The following is a 20,802-nucleotide window of genomic DNA, read 5'->3' on the forward strand; positions in this document are numbered from 1 at the left end:
TCCTTATCAAAGTTCCAATGGCTTTTGTTCACAAAAATAGAACGAACAATCCTAAAATTTGTATGGACTCACATAAGATCCCAAATAGCCAGAGCAATCAATCTCGAGAAGGAACAAAGCTGGAGACATCATGCTCTCTGAATTCAAACTATAGTATAAAGGTATAGTAGTCAGAACAGTATGGTATTGGCATAAAAACAGATACACAGATCAATGGATCAGAATAGAAAGCCCAGAAGTAAATCCAAGCATATATGGTCAACTAATTTATGACAAAGAAGGCAAGAATATACAATGGGGAAATGAGAGTCTCTTCAACTGGTGATTTTGGGTACACTGAGAAGCCACAGGCAAAAAAAAAAAAGGGAACTGGACCACTGTCTACACCAGACATGAAAATTAATTCAAAATGGATTAAAAACATAAATGGAAGACCAGAAACCAAAAAACTCCTAGAAGAAAATGTAGATGGTATGCTGATTGACATTGCTCTGGGCAATGTATTTTTTTGGGTCTGACTCCAAAGGCAATAACAACAAAAGCAAAAATAAACAATGAGACTGCATTATAAAATAAACTACTTTTGCACAGAGAAGAAAACCATCAATGAAATAAAAAGGCAACCTACTAAATGGGAGAAATATTTGCAAATCATATATCCAAAATATATAAGGAGCTCATCCAGCTCAATAACAATAATGACAACAATCAAACAATCTGATTTAAAAATGGGCAATAACTCTGAATAGACATTTTTCCACAAAGGACCTTCCAAAGATGGCCATCAGGCACATGAAAAGATGCTCGACATTGCTCATCATCAGAGAAATGCAAAACAAAGCCACAATGAGATACTATCTCATACCTGTCAGAACGGCTGTTATCAAGCCAAGAAATAACAAGTGTTGGTGAGTATGTGGAGAAAAGAGTAGGAATGTAAATTGGTGCAGCCAATACGGAAAATAGTTTGAGTTTCTTCAAAAAATTAAAAATAGAACTGCCGTATGACCAGCAAATCCACTTGTGGGTATTTAGCCAAAGAAAATGAAAACATGAATTCAAAAAGACATATGCACCCCTATAGTCATTGTAGCATTGTTTTACAGTAACCAAGAAATGGAAGTAATCTAAGTATCCATCAATGGATGAAATGGAATATATAATGGAAAGATATGAATATATATATATATATATATATATATATATATATATATATAATGGAATACTATTCAGTCATAAAACATAATGAAACTTGCCATTTGTGACAACGTGGATGGACCGTGAGGGTATTATGCGAGGTGAAAGGAATCAGACAGAGAGAGGCAAATAGCATGTGATTTCACTTACATGTGGAATTTCAAAAAGCAAAACATCGAACCAACAAAATAGAACGAAACCAAACTCATAGATAGAGAGAAGAGATGGTTGTCAGAGGTGAGTCAGGTGAGGGACGGTTAAAGAGGTTCAAGAGGCAGAAACTTCCGGTCGTAAACTAAGTAAGTCCTGAGGATGTCATGTACGGCATGGTGACTGTAGTCGATAACATTGTATTGCATACTTGAGAGTTGCTGAGAGTAAATGTTAAAAGGTCTTGTCATACATGTACAAAATTTTTGTTAGCTGTGTGTGGGGACAGATGGTAACTAGACTTACCGTGGTGATTACTTCACAGTATACACAACTAACAAATCAATGTGTGGTATGCCTGAAACAGGTATGATGTTGGATGTCAAGTGTACTCAGTGAGGAGAAAAACAACTAAATTTTGAACATTTATATTAACTAGTGACAATGACAGCAATATTTTAGAAGTGTTAGAACTTTAGATTTTATAGGTTGATGGGGGGTGGGAGGGAGGGGAAAGTAGGTGACCGGCGTTGAGGAGGGCACCTGTTCGGATAAGCACTGGGTGTTGTATGGAAACCGATCTGACAGTAAATTTCGTATTAATAAAAAAAATAACTTTAGATTTTATGTATTTTTAAAGTTGGTAAAATTAGGTGCCATGGATATTTAAAACTATGCTTTCAAACTAGGCTATTCTTAATGCTATCATGTAATTTATAATACATATATTTATCTGGTTAGCCTTGGAGATTCACCTTTTGTTTTGGAGCACAAGTCATTATAGAATTAAATGGACATAAAATATATATTTATTATAGGTAATAATTCTCTATCCTTAATACATAACACGCAGTACACAATGCATAATATCATATATTATATATAGCATCATATAATATTTTGTTACTCTATGGAATACAAAAATAAAAAGTAGCACATATTCCCAAATATAAACTCAAACTAGAGGCATTGACAAACCTGATAAAAAGAAGAATATGAAAATAAAGTCATCAAAAATTCAAGTAAGAGATCTTCTAAACTTTTTTTCAGTTATTTTTTCGTAATCAACAAAATATATAAGGAAATGTGTCTAGTATAAATCAAAGCTTCAATCTGGCACTCACCTTACTGTGTTTAAAGTCTCCTTAAATAAAAATCACGATTGTGTGTGGCTTGACATGGGTCTGACACAGAAATAGAATTTTAAAGTCCAAGTAGTGGTGAAAATAGTTCAGGGTATGTGGTTACCACGCAGGAAGCATCTGTGTTGTCAAATAAGGAGTAGAACGTTTTGAAAGGGTTAATGGCTCAATGATGTTAAATTCCTCCTAAAGTAGAATTAAATTGCTTTTTAAAAATGAGTCAGCAGTTCCTTAATTGCCTATCTTGTTATTTTGATTAATAAAAAGAACAGCATACAATAGAGTGAGAAATGCATAGAGAAAACTACCAGATTGTTTAGAAAAGATACCGTATTAGGTGGGCATTCAGTCCTTGTAATCTAAGCTAGCCCATAGAGAGCTTTTCTACAAATGCACAAATGTGCATATATTTATAATCTACGTTTTCACACCAGCTTGCATTCAAACTCATAAAAGGTTCAAATTATTTTCACTAAAGTGAGAAATATTCCTTAAAGACCTATATGGCTTGACTATAGACTATTTGTAATATCTCTTCAAAGTAGATATTTATTTTTAAAACAATCTACTACTTAAAATAAGTAATTTATATCCCATGATTTAGATTCATGAATTCATGTATCTATGCATTCAATTACAGGAGTGCCTGATAATGAAACCGCATTAGAAAAATTCAACAAAGTTCAGCGCTTAAATGCAGTGGTGGATATTTACCAGGTATTTAGATTTTCAATGGGACCGAGGCCATTGTAATTCTAATGATTACTTTAAATACAAACACACCTGGGACCTTGCCAGATTTCACTTAAACAAGGTAACAAACCAAAACTTAGAAATAACTTACCTAGGGAAACAAGTACTTGAATCTTCCTGCGTATTCTGTTTGCCTTTTTTGGAGATAAAACTGAGATCAAACTGTGCCTCTCTGTGAGCGACGCTCTACTCTGTCCTAAGGAGAAATAGATATAACAAGCCATTTCTCCTTTTCACTTAATCCTGCCCCAATCATTTCCAAGGAAGGGTATCTTTTCCTTCGAAATACATTTGTAATGAAAAAATGTATTATTTTACAAGGGATGAGAATATGAAAAGGTAATTTGACTATATTTTTTGAATGAAAATGAGATTAGAGCTGGCTATCAGAGAAAAACCCTGTTTCTGTTTCAGTTAACCTTTTAATGGAAACTGTTGACTTGTGACAAACTTCAGAAAACAGCACTGAAATTTTATGTAGCGAATTAGACTTGGCCAATTTTTCTTCTGACTGATGTTCCCTGTTGGAGAGGGCAAGGATTTGAGACAGCCAGAGGGATTCTGGTGAAAAACAATCTGAATGACACATGGTAACTAGACTAACATTTGTGATTAGTTTTTACAGACAGATGAAAAAGTGAGAGCACATTTAAAATTAGTGCAATGTTATACAAAAAAATAAAATTATGTAATTTCTTCCTTAGGCATTGTTTAGGCATCAATGGTTAAAATACACTCACCGTTCACCCAGAAAATTTTTTTTTGGAAAGGGGATTTTAAAAAACGTCTTTGAATCAACCTATTAAATGTAAATTATGAGAATTAAAAAAAACAATACTCATAAGTGTCATGGCTTATTTTAATGGTAATCTTTCACCTATAATACGTGAGGATAACAAGTTTGTATTCATACAAAGGTGTTAATTAATGAATGGCGAACCTTTGCCAATCATTGACACATTCTTCTCTAATCCTGTTAGGTGAAACATTCTAATGAAGTCATAGTTTATGACTAATGATATACTTTTGATTTTTTTTTAAATGTGAGATAGGGATTAAAATAATTTATTTGGTTTCAGCTCCTTTTTAAATCACAGCAGGTAAGTATACTGCATTTTGCCTGCCACACTGTAGCCTCCAGGGAAGGTCAGAACTTCCGCAGGCAAATCCAGGACCTGGCCTTCACACCTCGGGGAGCTCAGCTTTGAATCTGCACACCAGTCCATTACTCCTCGGGCCACAAAGCTGTTGGCCAATTATCTCTGAATAAGAATCGTACTGCTTCTTAATTTTTAGTAATAGGGCCTGATAGTTTGTGGAAAACAAAACAAAACAAAACCGAAAGAACAATCCTGTCTTTCTCAGACTGTTTCTGTCTGGATCCAAGGGATGGCATAACCCCTTCACCATGTACAACGGAGGGAAACGTTATCATATCATGTCCCCATCCTCTGTCATCCTATCTCCTCCATCAAGAAGACTCAGCTAAGATTGGACACTGCCCTCGATCCCCTAGCTCCACCAATCCAGGAAAGAAAAGTCTGCACAAAACCCTGAGAATGCTTGTAAATAGTTCTATCATAACTATAATCAATCTTCTTTTAGAAAGTCGGTTTATAATTGCAGGTCTAGAAAACACAAGTATACGTATGTCATTCAAATAAAATCATAGACCTCTGGAGACGTCAGGATGAAAACAGGTCCTAGGTATCCTTTGGGGACAGCGCATTCATATTTCCTAAAATTTGAGCGTTGCCCTGAGTGATTTTTAGAATCAAGCCAGTTAAAGGACAACAACAAAACCCTCCATGGACTTCAACATCACCCTAAGCTGTTGTCCACATGGTTTTACAGTATGTGGGGTGAGCTGGTTTGAAGTTTGCAGATAATTGTTCTCCAAGTACACTCTGAGCAGTTTTTTTTAAAAATAGATTTATTTATTTTTGCAAGAGCGCAAGTGGGGAAGGGACAGAGAGAGAGGGTGACAGAAGATCTGAAGCCTGCTCTGCAGTGACAGCAGCAGGCTCAATGCAGGGCTTGAACTCATGAGCCACAAGATCATGACCAGAGCTGAAGTCAGTCGCTCAACCCACTGAGCCATCCAGGCGCCCCTGTGGCTGTTTTGAGAAAGGATAACCTTGCTAACACCTGTGCTTTTGTGTTATGTAATTTGAGCTTGCACTTACGCCCTGGTGCCCCTGTCCCCACAGCCTGTCCTACAACCCAGTGACACTCTGCCAGCCCCTTTGCTTCTGCACCATTCTGGAAGAGGGGGGATTATTGGCGAAGAGGTTGGCAACCTCCCCTCCCTTTCATCTTCCTTACTCCTTGTGTTGATGCACGTTTGGGGGGCAAGGCAGTAGAGGTAAGAAGGTCCAGTGATGGGGGTAAGCTGGAGGCTGAGTGCAGGGCGTGCACTGCACTGTTCTCAGCAAAAATGAGCATCGCGAGAGAGGCTGGAGTGAGTCCAGAAGGGAAATAAGGAGTCCTCGGTGAGGAGGAAATGTCACTGGTTTTCCTGATACAGGCTCCCTTCTGCAGCCAAAGGACAAGGGCTCTGAATCTGTACCACTGCAGAGGGAACAGACAGAGGGAGGCACTGCTCTCTTTCTCCAGGCTGCTATGTCTCAGTGATGAGCATGACCAAAGAGGACAGACGGATGGCAAAGAGAAGCCCCCTCACCCCCCTGTCACCTGCATCCAGACTCTTCCTCTACCATTTCAACTGCGAAGCACGTTCACATGATCCCACACCTGGGTTGTGTTGTGTGCTTTGAGACTGACCTACACCCATGGCTCGGTGTCCACCCAGTGCCTGGTGCCCAGGACGTGCCACCCTTTGTCCAGCTGGCTGCCGGCACAGGGTTGAGGTTCTCTTATCGCAATTCAACAGTAGGCCTGGGAGCCAGGCCATGGATGTTACCTGTCTATCCAATGAGAAAAACTGAGCTTTGGTACCTTGCGTGAGGCTACCCACACAGCAGAGCAGGGAAGGGAAACCCGGTCTAGGAGTCACTGCCCTAACCCCGAGGGCCACAGCTCCCTGTAAGTGTTGACTGGAAGGATTCTCACGCCAGCGTCGAACTTGATGGTTTAATAAGTGGCACCAACCGCATTGTGTCAAGTGGCCCTCCAGGCTCCATTTGCAGCAGATATGAACTCTGCCTCCTGGCAGAGTTGGTAAGACTGAGCTGGGTAGATGTGGCCTGTCGTGCTGGAGCCCCAACTTAAACGGCGGGAGCGGGGGGGGGGGGGGGGCGCTGTTTCCAACCAAAGTCAGGTGCCTTGCTCACACTTGGCCCCACGTGCGGCACTGAGCAGGACACCAGATGCCTTCTGAAGGGCATCGTCTGGCTGAGGATGGGTCCTCTTCTCTGCAGATGGAGTCCGTATTGATGCCAAGGCTCCCTGCCCCCATACAGGGCTCCTCGACACTCAGCCGCCTTCCCCCCCTTCGCTCGGAATTGCCTCTTCCGCAGCTCTCCAGGTCCTGGTCCTGATTGTCCGGGCCCCTAACATGCTGACCCTCAGCTTTGCTCTTTGCAGAGGGCAGAGTGGGAGGGAGGCCTTTTCCGTGCCCTTCACGGTGTGGATATGCAATTAGGACAACCGATGCCCTTGGTTCCAGAGAGGCACTTCATGCGTTCATCCGTCAGCAAACGTTTATGATCTCTCCGCTATGCGCCAGGCATGACACCAGACCGTGGCCTGCAATGGCGAGGAGAACCGGTAAGCCCGTAAGAGACTCTATTGCTGGTCTCCTCTCCTCAAAACGGAATAGCCGGCAAAGTCCTCGTAGAGCTTGACTTCCACTCTTACCACCACATTGTCAAGGAAGCCTTTCATGCTCTAAATATCCCTTCTAAGGCTCCACCTCCTATACCTCCCCCTTCTGTGTAAATACATCTGTGTAAAGAGTATGGAGATCTGGGCAGCTGGGTGAAGGTGACCCCAATCGTGGGCGGTAGTATGACCATTTCCAGGGGTGGCCACGGAGCTCCACGCACAGAGCTGCATTTGCTATGTGAACCTGCAGCACGTGGGGATAGTTTCTAAGCTATGACGCAAAAGTTTACTGGAAAAGTTTACCTAAAGGTGACGTGTGCTAATCCTTTGAGAAGACGTAGCTCAGACTTAGGCCCCAGCAAGTGCTTGAGAAGCATTGTTCTTTCCTGCGGTTTGAAGGTAAAATGCACTAACATGTGTAAATAAAAAGTGCCATTAAATATTAGTGTTACTCCCAAGCTGTAGACCAAATAAACCTTTAAGATATAAGGATGTTAAACTTTCTTTCTGGATGTTAAACTTTCTTTCTTTCTTTCTTTCTTTCTTTCTTTCTTTCTTTCTTTCTTTCTTCTTTCTTTTTAAAGTTTGTTTATTTTTCAGAGACAGAGCATGAGCGGGAGAGGGGCAGAGAGAGAGGGAGACTCAGAATCCGAAGCAGGCTCCAGGCTCTGAGCTGTCAGCACAGAGCCCGACGCGGGGCTTGAACTCAGGAACTGTAAGATCATGACCTGAGCCGATGTTGGATGTTTAACCCACTGAGCCCCCCAGGGGCCCCGTGGATGTTAAAATTTCTAAAAAAAAAAAAAGAAGGTATGGATACCATAATCAAAATTCTTGTAGCTTTGTTAAAAATCTGATACCTACGATAGTTTTCACAGAACAGGGGATGATGTTTACAGCATGCTTTTTGCATGGTGCTGCCGTCTTATTCACTTAAGGACAGATTAAGTAAGTGTTAAAGCTGAGCGGCAAGAATCTCTATTATTTTTGTAATGCTCACTTTTAAAACCACACGTCGGTTCTTTTTTCTGGGATCAAAGCAGAGAAGGTTCGCTACTCTAGAAAGCTAAAAATGGTACATCGCCGTAAAAGTGAACAGTTGGCTTCTTTTTGAATTATAGCCCTAGATGACAAGTAGAAAGGAAAAGTGCTAATTCTTTATAATTTCTCAATGCCCGAACAAGTTCTTGACATGAAAGTATTGTCTGATCATTTAAAATGTAATTTAATGGTTACCATCAATTTCTTTTTTCAATGACCTTTTTACTTTTAAAAAAGTAAAAAAAAAAAAAACAAAAAACAACTTATCTGGAGAAGACAATTTTGTTTTCTTCAAATGTCTGTTTATGTTTGAGAGAGAGACAGAATGTGAGTGGGGGAGGGGCAGAGAGAGAGGGAGACCCAGAATCCGAAGCAGGTTCCCGGCTCCGAGCCATCAGCACAGAGCCTGAGGTGGGACTCGAACCCACAAGCTGTGAGATCATGATTTGAAGTTGGAAGTTCAACTGACTGAACTGAGGCGCCACCCAGGCGCCCCTGGAGAAGACACTTTAACATAGAAGTTAATCTGCTTCCCCAAGTTCACTCAGAGGACTTTATGGGGTTCTGGTGCTGAGGATAAGGAACAGTAGTAGATGGGTTCTGGGCTCTGCAGAGGGAAGCCTTTGGGCTCTGAGCTGGCAAGTGGGTACTCCCTCTATCATAAGTATTTCTGTTGTGCTCTGTTGGGACACACATTTGAATTTTTTTTTTCCTAAGTGAGTATATATTTTTATGCATATCTCATTAGCAGGATTTCACAAGATGAAAGGAAATATTTAAAACATTTTTAAAAAGGAATCCCATCACAGTGTAGACATCATATTCTGAATATTCTTTGCCTCCAAGTCCAAAAATATATCTTTCTTGGGATGCTCTCTGTTTGACTTCACTCAAGTTAGGGGTATTTTGGGGAGATGGAATAAGAAAGCCCACTTGAAACAACACTTTTTAATATCCTAGTGAGTGGCAAGAAAGAGAACAATTCTCTAATAAGGTTTTAGATATATTCGGTAGTCAAAAAATGATAAAATAGCATCCATTTCAACTTTTAAAATCAGTTTTTGTTTTCTTTATTTTGTCTGCACCGATGCCAGAAAATAATTCATTTAGTACAACAGGACCCTCGGTACTTTTTAAAAAAATTATTTCAGTGGCAAGTGTATTTGACTTTTTTGTTTATTGTTTTCGTAACTTGACTGTGACTCACGGAACCAGATGATTTGGTGTCTCAGAAACACAACCATGGAGCCTTAGCTAGATATTTAAACAAGTTTAATGTTCTCATTATTTTGTTCTTCTGCTTTGCCTCAGACTGATCATAGTATTCAACTGTTTTAAAGAACAAAGTTTTAAAAATCCAAAGCTGGAGATTAAGTCTCATCCTTTATTTTATAGATTTCTAGAATAGAGTTTACTATTAGAAATCAATCATTAGTTGAGAAGATTTCTCTTTGTTTTCTTTTCAGTGTTTCAGTCCTTGGTTAAGCTTTAACTTTTAGTATTCAATCATTTAAAATGTAACTCTTCGGTGACAACCGGTGAAAAATATTTAACACTGTCTATCAATTTCTGAATTCTCCCAGCAGATATGAACAACTAGCTTCCACTGAAGGTTTCTCTCTACCTCTAAGAGAATATGTGTTCAGTTACTGCACCATGTGAAATACTATAATTGGAACCTATTCTACATTCAAATAAATAAATTATTAATACTCTCTGCTGCTGTTAAACAAGCATCACATTTGCGGCATTGAAATTCTGATTTGTCAAGTATTGGGGGCTGTAACTATATTAAACAATGCCTCTATGTGAGGAGGAAAATATTCTTTAGAAGGGGGATCTTAATCAGTTTCATGCTGAGCAAAAGAAAATTGTAAACTATGCATTAAAAGAAGATTTACTGAAAGTTATTTTTGCTAGATCCACTGCATTCTAATTCACTGCTTCCCTTTTGCTTTCAATGATAATATACGTAATCTTCCAGCCACATTCATGAGCAAAGTTTGATGTGGATTTACACTTGTGGAGCTACATTACAATGGGTAGATTTAAGGTATTATAAAATGAGTTTTTGGATTTGTTACAGAGGTATGGAGCCCCTCAGATACAGGCAGATAGGTTTTCCAACATATGGCAACCACCTTATTATAAAACAAAACAGTGTTAAATCAAAGTACCTGATTACGATTCGCGAGTGCCATGCAGCTCTGATAGCCAGGCTTACATTTAATACCTCAGAAACAATATCATTTATTTTTCTGTCTTCTCTTATCCCTAAGTTATTGGGTTTGTAGGCTTTGAAACCTTAAGCAAAAGGATAAAATACAAATTATAGAAAACATTGGAGTATGGAGAAATCAAATTACATTTTCCACAATCCCGAAAAAGATGGTTCGCATTCCTCTTGTGCAGTCTGGGCGAATCCCCATTACCAGAGAGCTTTCGAGGGGATAATTAGTAGTCTTTGCGGTACAAGGAGAGCATTCATGTTAAACTAGGAATAGCCAACTCTACTAAAGGGTTAATTTCTGGGTTTGAAATGATAATTATCCCAGTCAAAAATAAATAAATAAATAAAACAAAACCCCTGATTGAGAGGATTCAAATAATTAAAAAAAAAAAAATCAAGCATTATTTACATACTATGTGTCTCAGTAGACGTCTAGAGAGGGTTTAATTTATTTCAGAATAGTAGGTCGGTTCCCCTTGTTTGCAATTCTCTCTTTAAGTTTCAAATTTACCATGAAATTGTGGAACTTTGGAAGTTGTTCAGGATCTGAACATAAAGAAAAATCTAATCACCATCAACAGTAGAAAGCAAATTCCTTTGCAACATCAGTTTCTAATAAATAAGACCTTGCGGAAACTGCGGGGAATGACAAAAAACTGTTAGGGGCTAGATATATTCAGTTGAGTGCAATAACTAGTTAATTTATAACCAATCAGAGTTAAAGTTCCATGGGCTTGTCTTGGGCTCTTGATCCTATACACGGCTCTCTTATTAACAAGGCTTTAATTCCAGCACTGACAGACAAAAGCGTCGGACCCTAATGAACTGTCTGCTCGGTGCAGAAAGCTGGTGGTAATGTAGAATGTTAGTTACAATAATGATAATCTTTAGTATTTTTAGCTTGTCAGAACTTGCACAGCTAACAACAACCAGTCTTTTACTAAAACTCTACCTCATCAAACTAACTTAATTAGCAATTCAACTCCTTATTTTTGTTTTGGATTCCCCTCTGGCTACTAATTAAAGCTTAATCGAAACCGCTGAACTGAGGTTGTAAAGAATTCATTAATATTAAAATTAGCCCCAACAATTTTTTTGGGGGCTGGTGCAATTTGTATTTGTTACTGTCAGGGGTTTGAAACTCGGTCGAATTGTTAAAAGAAAGCCATACCAGAAATTCTTAGTCTGCCATACATATGAGTTGAGCGCATATGACGAATGCCAATAGTTCTACAAACAGATCATTTCTGGCCATACAAACTCAGTCTACTCGGGCCATTTAAAAATATATTTAGCCAAAATATAACTTAGGATATTTTTCCGAGGTCATTCACATGGCTTTATCCCCCTAAGTGGTTTCATATTTTGGATAAAAGAAAGGAGAAAGGGCTCTGGAAAAAATTTCAAGGATTGATTTTTATGTATTATCTTGACAAGATTAATATGTTTGAAAAACGAACAGATTTAGCTCTTCACTTTGATTTCTCCACTTTTTGTAACATCAAAGATTACGCGGACAGCAGTACTGGTCACTCTGAAAAGTAAAATCAAATGAACACCAAACCCAACTGCTCCGTAAAGGACACTTTGAAAAAAAAACAACCTGAAATCCGATCTTTTCTCATCTTTTATCGAGAATGGTTGACAAGGAAATGTAATACATTGTTTTTTCTCTAATAAAATGATTATGTTGATGTATGCCTTCAGTTTTTTTCCAGATTTCTTTTGACCGTTTAAGTAGGAAATTTAAAACTATCAGATAATTCTTGGCTCACGTTAAAAATAATCACTTATTCAATGTTTGCCTATTTGTAAATATTCTTAGTTTCAAAGAGCCTACATTTTGTTTTCCAGTTTGTGTCATGTCAATGCAAATTGGAAGTGCTTTTCTTCTTGGTGTGCAGGAAATGATTTTCATAAATCAAATTCTCTTTTCATTTTAATTTTTGAGATTTTAATAATTTTGTGAAAACATGTATATTTATTTTACCCTTTAGGAAAATTCCAAGTGTGTAGGAAACAAACCTGTTGGCAGTAAAATATACAGCAACTAATACTATTTAGCATATCTTATTAAACCCGAACGTTAAAATAGCCTTATAAAATGCAAACCTTCCTCAAAATGTATATGAAAATGATACTTACATCTAGGTTTCATTTAGACAACATTTGTGACAAAATAATCATGTGCACATTCAAAAATAAATATATGTCCATGTTAAGCCCCCTGGATTAAATCAACAATGGCATAGAAGGCACACAATTTTAAATCTTGGTGACAATTTCCATGAAGTTATTCAAATACATTTTGACTTCTGACAAGAGGATGTAATTTATAAAACAGAACGTGCCTATCAGTGGAACCTAAATTAGCATAATGAGGATACTTTCATTTCTGCAAGCACAGTTTTTGACATCCTAATGTGGAGCTCTTAGAAGAAACCAGTAAAAAAAAAAAAAAAAAAAAAAAAAAAAAAAAGGTCAATACACCTAAGCAGAAAATTATGAAAACAAAACAAAACAAAACTTGAAAACTTTATCTGATTCGAATACACAAAAAAATATTTTCAAAAACAAAATCATGCTTCCTTGTACTGATAAAAAATGTTTCTTAAATGCAGAAAAGTCGAACACAGCCTTCAGCTGCTGTCATCTCCGTAATGCAAGGGAGGTGTTCTGAGGTTATCATTGCATGACAAGAAACATTGTTTGACATTAATGTTATGCGATTTTTTTATCAGTGTTTTGAGTTAATTTCCTATTGTGTTTCATATAAACACACTGCAAGCATAAGTATAACCTTTTAAAAATTGTTTTACAAATTTCCTTCTCGAGTGGCATGAGGCTGGTTGTTAGCTGAGTGATTTGGGTTATTTGAGAAACGTACAGCAAATTGTTAAGGGAAAATAGATGCTTTTTTTTTTTTTTCATTTTAAGCAATATCAAACTGTATTAACCGGTGACAATGCTATTTGTACCATTAGATTCAGACCTGACTTGAGAAATAATGAAAGAAGCCCCAAGTACTCTGTACAATAGTTGAAAACAGACGGAGCAGTTAAGTAAAATCAGCAACTGTAGGTCGAAGCCTGAGTGACACATATCGTTTGCTTCAATCTTGGATCATGAGAAAAGAATATTTTCCAAACATATCCCTAAAACATTACTGATGTTTTCTGGATACATTGGAGTTTGATGGCTTTAAGTAAACTGCTGAATCACTGACATCTATATAGTCACACGAAAACTTTCATCATTTTATACCAAACCAGACTAGAAAATGCTACTTCACAACCGAAATATCTATGAAGGGAAATTTCCCGAAACCTTCTCCTAAAGGGACACAGAGGAATGTGTGTTTATGAACCCAAGGAATTCATGTGTTATGTTTCAGAAATATGGTGACGTCACTTTGTCAGGAATGGGACAATTTACTACGATTGTGGTATAAAAATGATTTGATTCCAAAGTAGAATTGAGGCAATGGTGAAGAGATTGTGGTATTTTAACTTTATTGTTTTAATGATCCCTTTATCTGTAGCATTTTTAGTGGATATACATTCCTGTTATTTATTTATGGTCTGAAGTGAAAGGGAGGGCATTGGCTTCTGTCCAATTAAGCACGTCATTATTAGGATTATATAAACCCTGTATGTTACACATAGATCCCAAGTATACATTTCAATATTTTTCAATATATCAGCCTTGTTTTGTCAGTACTTGCCGCTTGTTTTTAACTATATAGGTTGGAACCCTTATTACATTTTCAATATTACAGAGATACAGTATATAAATATGCATTTTAGCTCTAAAGGTAGTACTGATCTTAACTAGCATTGAGTCTTGCTACAGTGTTCTAGGATATCATAGAATAATAATAGGCAAAGGAACACATACCTACCATTGATATAAAGATTCATTTTCTTCTCTTTTGTTATCATTCCTTTCACTACATATGCTTAACCCAAAAGTGATATTGTTCCAATATTAGTAATGAAAGAGATGCCATAATTTACCTATATGTACACACACACACACACACACACACATATATATATGCCAGATACCACTTAATATTTATTTCTATAACTGGAATTGATGGTAAAGGGAATTCTGTCATTGTGAAAAATCTAATTCTATGAAATTAATACAGTGTTACTTGGAAAATAACTACTTTTCTCAAGTAACATATAAAATGATTTTCTGAACACTCAACTGTGATTTTGCAGTAAGGTAATACAAGAAGAAAAAACTTAGTTGGTGTATATAAAAAATACTACTGTTCTTTTTGTACCGTATTTTTCTGTGTAAGGACAGAAGGGAAGAATGGGGGGGGGGGATAAGCTGGGGTGGGGACAAGGACATCTGGGAGACACAAAGGACCTGAACTGGCCTCTGAATCTGCCATCAAATGCTGCATGGTGACTCAGCACTTGTCACTTGAATGAGTTCATTGGAGCTTATCTTTGCGGTTGTCCCCTGGGTCAGACCTGTGATGTGATTACTTTACAAGAAATTTTTGAGAAAGACTCTTTGCACTCTGTCCTACGGAGCACAGTGTTGAAAGTTAGCAAAAGAGCGGCATCACGGAAGGGGGGAAAGGGAATGGTGGTTGCCAAGGCTTCAGGGAGGGAAAGTGGGGATTTAGGGTTTAATCGGTAAAGTCTCAATTTTGCAACATGAAAAGAATTCTGGAGACGGAGGGTGGCGATGGTTGTGCAGTAATGTGAATGTGCTTAATGTCCCTGCACTGCACACTTAAAGATGGTTAAGATGATACATTTTATGGGATGTATATTTTGCCACAGTTAAAAAAAAATATAACAAAAAGAGGAACTTCGTTTGAAAGAAATGTAACTTACATATCGTGGGTAGGAAGTGAATGAGCAATAACAATTTTGAACAGCCGCAGCCAGAGGACGATCCTCTGTGTGGGTCTTAGGGACAATTTCGTGGTCCTGGCCCTGGGCGACCCGGGAGTGCGTATCAAGCTGGATCTGGAGTCTGAGGTCTCAGAGGAGAGGCTTGCTGTGGACCCGACAAGGCACAGGGAGGTGTGGGACAGCATGTGTGGGGAAGTACCACCTCCTGCTAATTGATGCATAAGTAGGCCATTCAACGTAAGGTTTTAAGGTCATAGCCAGGATGGCCCCGACCTGAAAACCAGTTAAGAATCAAGACCCTTAGATATGACAGAAACAAATTAATGAGAAACTTAAAGTTTCGAAATGTGAACAAATGCTATCGGTGAGAAGGAAAATCATCTTTAAAGTTTCTCCTTTTTTTAATTTTAATTTTTTTTTTTAGAGAGAGAGCATGAGCGTGAGCAGGGGAGAGGGGCAGAGGGAGAGAAGGAGAGGCTCTTAAGAAGTTCCACTCTCAGCACAGACCTCCATATGGGGTTCCATCCCAGAGCCCTGGGATCATGGCTTGAGCCAAAATCAAGTGTCTGATGCTCAACCGACTCAGCCACCCAGGCACCCCTAAAGCTTCTCCTGTTAAGGACAGATCGTTATTTGAATTTGGAAGGCAGACTATGATAGTGGGACACTGGGCCTCTGGGCAGGGAAAGAACCAGATAACAAATAGAGAGCTCAACAGTTAGGTAGCTACAGGTTTAACCAAGAGCATGTGGTGCATCTGTGTCATAATTCTGATACCTGCAGAATTGCAATGGATGAAACTTGTGGTTTGAAATGCTTGCTTAAGTTAACTAGTTCGTAAATTGCATATCGCCCTTATTTCCGTATTGTATGTTCAGTCATTTAGAATCGGATTAAGGAGTTGTACAAAGCTTGAATAAAGATCCATCTTTGATTCATTAAAAATAAGTATCTGAACATTGTCAGATCAAAATGGCAGGCCCCAGGTGGGTAAAATGTGCCCCTTTCTGAGGGGCTTAACAGGACTTCGTCATTTCTTGATTTTGCACACATTACAGAAACATGGGAGTAAATCCAATGATTTGTTGTCAAAGATTAGGAGTAAATGAATTATAGCCAGAATGCCTAACAATTAGGAGTTAACGTAGCTGTTTAATTAAGAAGATCAATTCTGCAAATTTTCAAATGATTTGGAATGGCTCTGTAAGTGAACTTTGCAACATATGTGTTTTTGCCCCTTTAATTATAAAACACGCACAAAAGTGTTAGAGGTTTAGCCCCGCAGACCCCACTGCCCCATACTCTTTATTCATGGATATATAACTGTTCAGATCATCCACTGGCTAATCAGCTGAAGGATTACAAATACCGCTCCTCATACCTGGGACACTAACTGCAATTTGGGTTTAAAAGTCATTCTTCGATTGAACACGGAAAGCTTTGTTTTATTACAGCCTACTATTTCTTTAATATTTCTTTCAATTGCGCATTTGAATATGTACTCTTCACTTTTCAAAAGCAAAAATTTGGGGATGATTTCTGACCCACATTGCCTTTTGATGCGTATCAAAAAACTGGATTTTCTTTACGGAAGCCTGTGGAATATTTAAACTAAATTTAATATAATCCTTTCCCTAAAATGTAAGATGTTATAATAACATCACCAAGATAATGATGTTTTTCTCCCTGGACTTCAGGAATGTAGGAATTTCAAGTCCAGTCCAATAAGAAATGTACAGGTATGCACAGATGACATGAAATTAAAAACATTATTTTGGTGGCTTCGTAAGTTCTTTTTTACCTTTAAACTGACAAAGAATGGGCATCTTTCTTTTTCTGTCTTCACATACAATTATGGATAAAAATTCTGAAGAGGTTAAAGAGTTTAACAAAATGGTAAATGTTTATTTAAAAATAACTTTTTAAATTTTAATTAATTAAAACATTTTAAATATTTTTGTATTAAAAATAAAAACTTTTATTTTTAAACATACAAAGAAATATACCACAACATCATTTTCCCATTAAACTTTGTTTGCAATGTACAAAGCAGATCAACCACGTTTTGGTAAAGATGAATGATTTAAAACCTCGATCATAATGGTGCCCATTGCAAAATGTCTTTATTTCTGTCATAATTCATAAATACAGGTCATTGAAGAAGTCTTGAGTTAATTCCACAGATTGGTTTATGTTTAATTCTTCAATGACAGCTCATTATTCTCCGTGTATTATTCGTTATGAAATGCGGCCAGCTTCACATAGTCTTTTACTTATGTTTTACTCATAGAACAAATACTGGGGACTTCTTAGATGATATCACATGAGTTAAGCCTTTGTTTTAAACCTGGTTTATTACATTGTCTTTGGTATATTCACACTTTTCTATGACAATAAACACAGACATAAGAAAGGCAACTTTGGCACAAGTTGAAGCAAAGGAAATCATTGTCTAGCAATCCTTTCCTCTAGAAAATTCAAGGAGGATACACATAGAAGTCTAACGATTGTAGGTCCAGAATATATTTTTTTAAATCCCATCATTTGAGGAAATCAGTTGAAAACAGATGAACTTGCTCTCAACCTGATACACATTTCAGCTGAACAATTATGACATGCTTTCGCTGATACCTCTTAGGCATCCTCATTCGGAATGTTCTCCACAACTGTTACTAGGAACACTTATGTAGACCATTTTAACCCAAATCCAACTTTAGCTGCATCATGCAGGAATTGAGGAATTGAACATTTAGGTGACGGGGACTTTTCAGTGACAGACTTTACGAATGTGGGCTTTTAAATATCATAGCAACAGGGGTACCTGGGTGGCTCCGTCAGTTAAGCATCTGACTCTTGGTTTCAGCTCAAGTCATGATCTCGTGGTTTCATAAGTTCAAGCTCCTTGTTAGGCTCCGGGCTGGTAGCATGAAATCTGCTTGGGATTCTCTCTCTCTTTCTCTCAGCCCCTCCCCCACTTGCACTGCCTCTGTCTCTCTCAAAATAAATATAATAGCAACAAAAATAAAAGAAGAAGAGGGGAAAAGATAGGGATAGAGATAGAGACAGAGCTAGACATGGTGGGGGAGGGAGGGAGGAAGAGAGATTGAGAGCTCTTCCTTAGAAGAGCACCCACTCATCTCTTTAAGTTCAAGTTCTGCATGAATCAGTGGCTGAAAATGCAGTGGGAAGTGCAGCACAGGTAGCAGGGTGAGAATCACTTGCCCGATCAAGTATCATGGCAGTACCCTGGAGTTTCATTGTCTTCTTTCCAGATTTTATTTCTCAGCGAGGTGCTTCGTGAGAAAGAACCCCTTAACCTCTTTTAAAACGGAGAGTTACCAGGAGTGGCAATGTAGCTCATGGGGTCAACATCCCCAAGAGAAAGAAGAAAAAGTAAAAACACGAACTTTGGTTGACAAGCTTTTACAGTGCGATTAATTACATGTCAGTAACTTTAGCGTCATTAGCACCAAAATGTTTCTTGGTGGCTGAAGTTGTATGATCAGAAAAGCGTGCAGAAGAGAGTGTTGATCAAGAGTTAAATAATATGTATTGGGGATGGGATGAGAAAAGAAGGGAATAGTTAACTTTTTCAACCCCCGTTAATATTCATCTCACACATGGGCACAGCATGTGCCGACCAGCACACCTGGCCTGGAGAGCAGCCTCCCTGGATTTCTTGGGGACCTTAATATAATTATAAACAGACAAGTGGAGAGACGCCACAGGTCAGCCAGCAGGGCAAAGGGGGAAAGGAAAGTGCCAAATTCTCAAAGTTTCCCAGAGAATAATAATATCCACAACTTTCCTAGCACCTTTCATCTGAAAAAGAACCAGAAACAGATCTGTCATCAAGGACAGAAGGCGCTAGCCAGGCTCCATACTCTCATTGCTGTGATTTATATTTACTCACGTCATTTATGTTCTCTTGAGAAGATAAGAGAAGTCTCTTATTCCACAGAAGTGTCTGTCATTCCATGTGGGGTTGTGTAGTGAGGCAGGTAGAAAAGAAAGCAAATTATTGGATATTGGATCTTCCTTAAGAGTGGTATTTCAATGGAACCCCAGTTTGCCCACAGGGTAACGCATTGCTGTCTTTAATCCCTTATTCACCCACTTGTGGGGACTTTCCAACAGTCAGGCCATTTGTAATGCTCAGACTCCCAGTGTGAGGATCAGGATCCCAGCTCTGGAGCCTTTTCTACCTCAAGATCTCCTTTTCCTATCTTTGCATAACCTTACCATGTTGCCATTTTGCTGCCCAGATCATAAGGATGCGGCCTTTTGAACATTTATCATAGGGAGGCTAATTTCTAATTTTTCTTGATTTATTTATTCACTTCAAGAGAGATAAAGACAGTGCAAGTGGGGAGGGTCACAGAGAGAGAGAGCATCCCAAGCAGGCTCCACACTGTCAGCACAGACACCAATGTGAGGCTTGAATTCAAGAACCATGAGATCATGCACTGAGCTGAAACCAAGAGTTGAACGCTTAACCAACTGAACCACCGAGGTGCCCAGGGAGGCTAATTTCTAAAGTGGTATTTTATCTTGCTAATATCTCCATTCGTGTTCTTCTTTTCGATTTCTATGTCCAGGATAGATTTTATATCTTCTGCACCTGGATTGCCTCAGCGTTTGATCTTTCTCCGGTGTTTCCAACTTTCACTTGGTGATGCGTTCTTTGCAGAACTCAGTTCCATCTGGGGGTAAAAAGGATGAATGTTTGTGGTGCCTGGTCTGGCTCTTGCTTTCAACTCAGGTCATGGGTTCAAGCCCCATGTCGAGCTTGTTCAAGCCCCAGTGTCAGGCTCTACACTGACAGTACAGGGCCTGCTCAGAATTCTCTCTCCCTCTCTCTCTACCCCTCCCCACTCTCATGCTCAGTCTCTCTAAATAAATAAATTAATTAATTAATAAAATTTTAAAAAAGGATAAATGTTTTAAGTTAATCTTTGAAGACAGACACAAAGGAATTGTGCTCACTCTAATTCTCCTAGATGCAAACATCTTTTTCATAAATAGAAGAGTAGACAATTACATATAAATAAATAAATAAATAAATAAATAAATAAATAAAGATGGATAGGTAACATTGCAGTTGTTTTTCAAGCTTTGAATTTGAGAGCCAAGCACAAAAGAAGGCCACGGTGTCAGTTAGATTGGTTCTGGCCAAGAGTTTTAGAAAACCCAACAAACAGTAGCTTTAAAAAAAGTTCATTTATTATTTACTTAATAAGAAGTTCTGGCTTGGGAGTCCCAGAAATGTGGAGGTGCCTCACCATCCTGAAGGCCCAAGATTCTTCCCAGGCATCTGCTGGGGCTCCTTCACCAACTTTTTTGTTTTGTTTTGTTTTCTGGAAGCTTCCTCCCTTTTTATGAAAGGACAGAGGACATAACCGTAGGCATCACATCCTTGTCTCGGAGGAGAGAGGGGCAGGGTGTTGACCCTCATGTGAAAGATGTTTCTCTCTCATTTTATCAAAGGTGGGACACTTTTCTTACGATTCCTCCAGCAGTCAGTTCCCTCTGACCTCCGTGGCCAGAGCTGGGCCAAATGGCTCTCATCAAGCTGCTGCGGGGGTAATTTTCCGGTTTTTAGCCTCTCTGAGGGGACCTA

The 20,802-nt window shown here is 38.5% G+C and overlaps 1 long non-coding RNA gene across 1 annotated transcript; it reads left to right on the forward strand.

Annotated features, from left to right (window-relative positions):
* Positions 1-2,017: 2,017 nt before the first annotated feature.
* Positions 2,018-20,236, forward strand: LOC147582572 (uncharacterized). Its single transcript, XR_015249296.1, has 3 exons — positions 2,018-6,971; positions 7,629-7,838; positions 19,786-20,236. It is a non-coding gene; the product is annotated as an uncharacterized LOC147582572 (long non-coding RNA).
* The last annotated feature ends 566 nt before the right edge of the window (positions 20,237-20,802 follow it).

The sequence above is a fragment of the Puma concolor genome, chromosome A3 (genome assembly GCF_028749965.1).
Source record: "Puma concolor isolate L17-30 chromosome A3, mPumCon1.1.hap2, whole genome shotgun sequence".
NCBI classification, from domain to species: domain Eukaryota; kingdom Metazoa; phylum Chordata; class Mammalia; order Carnivora; family Felidae; genus Puma; species Puma concolor.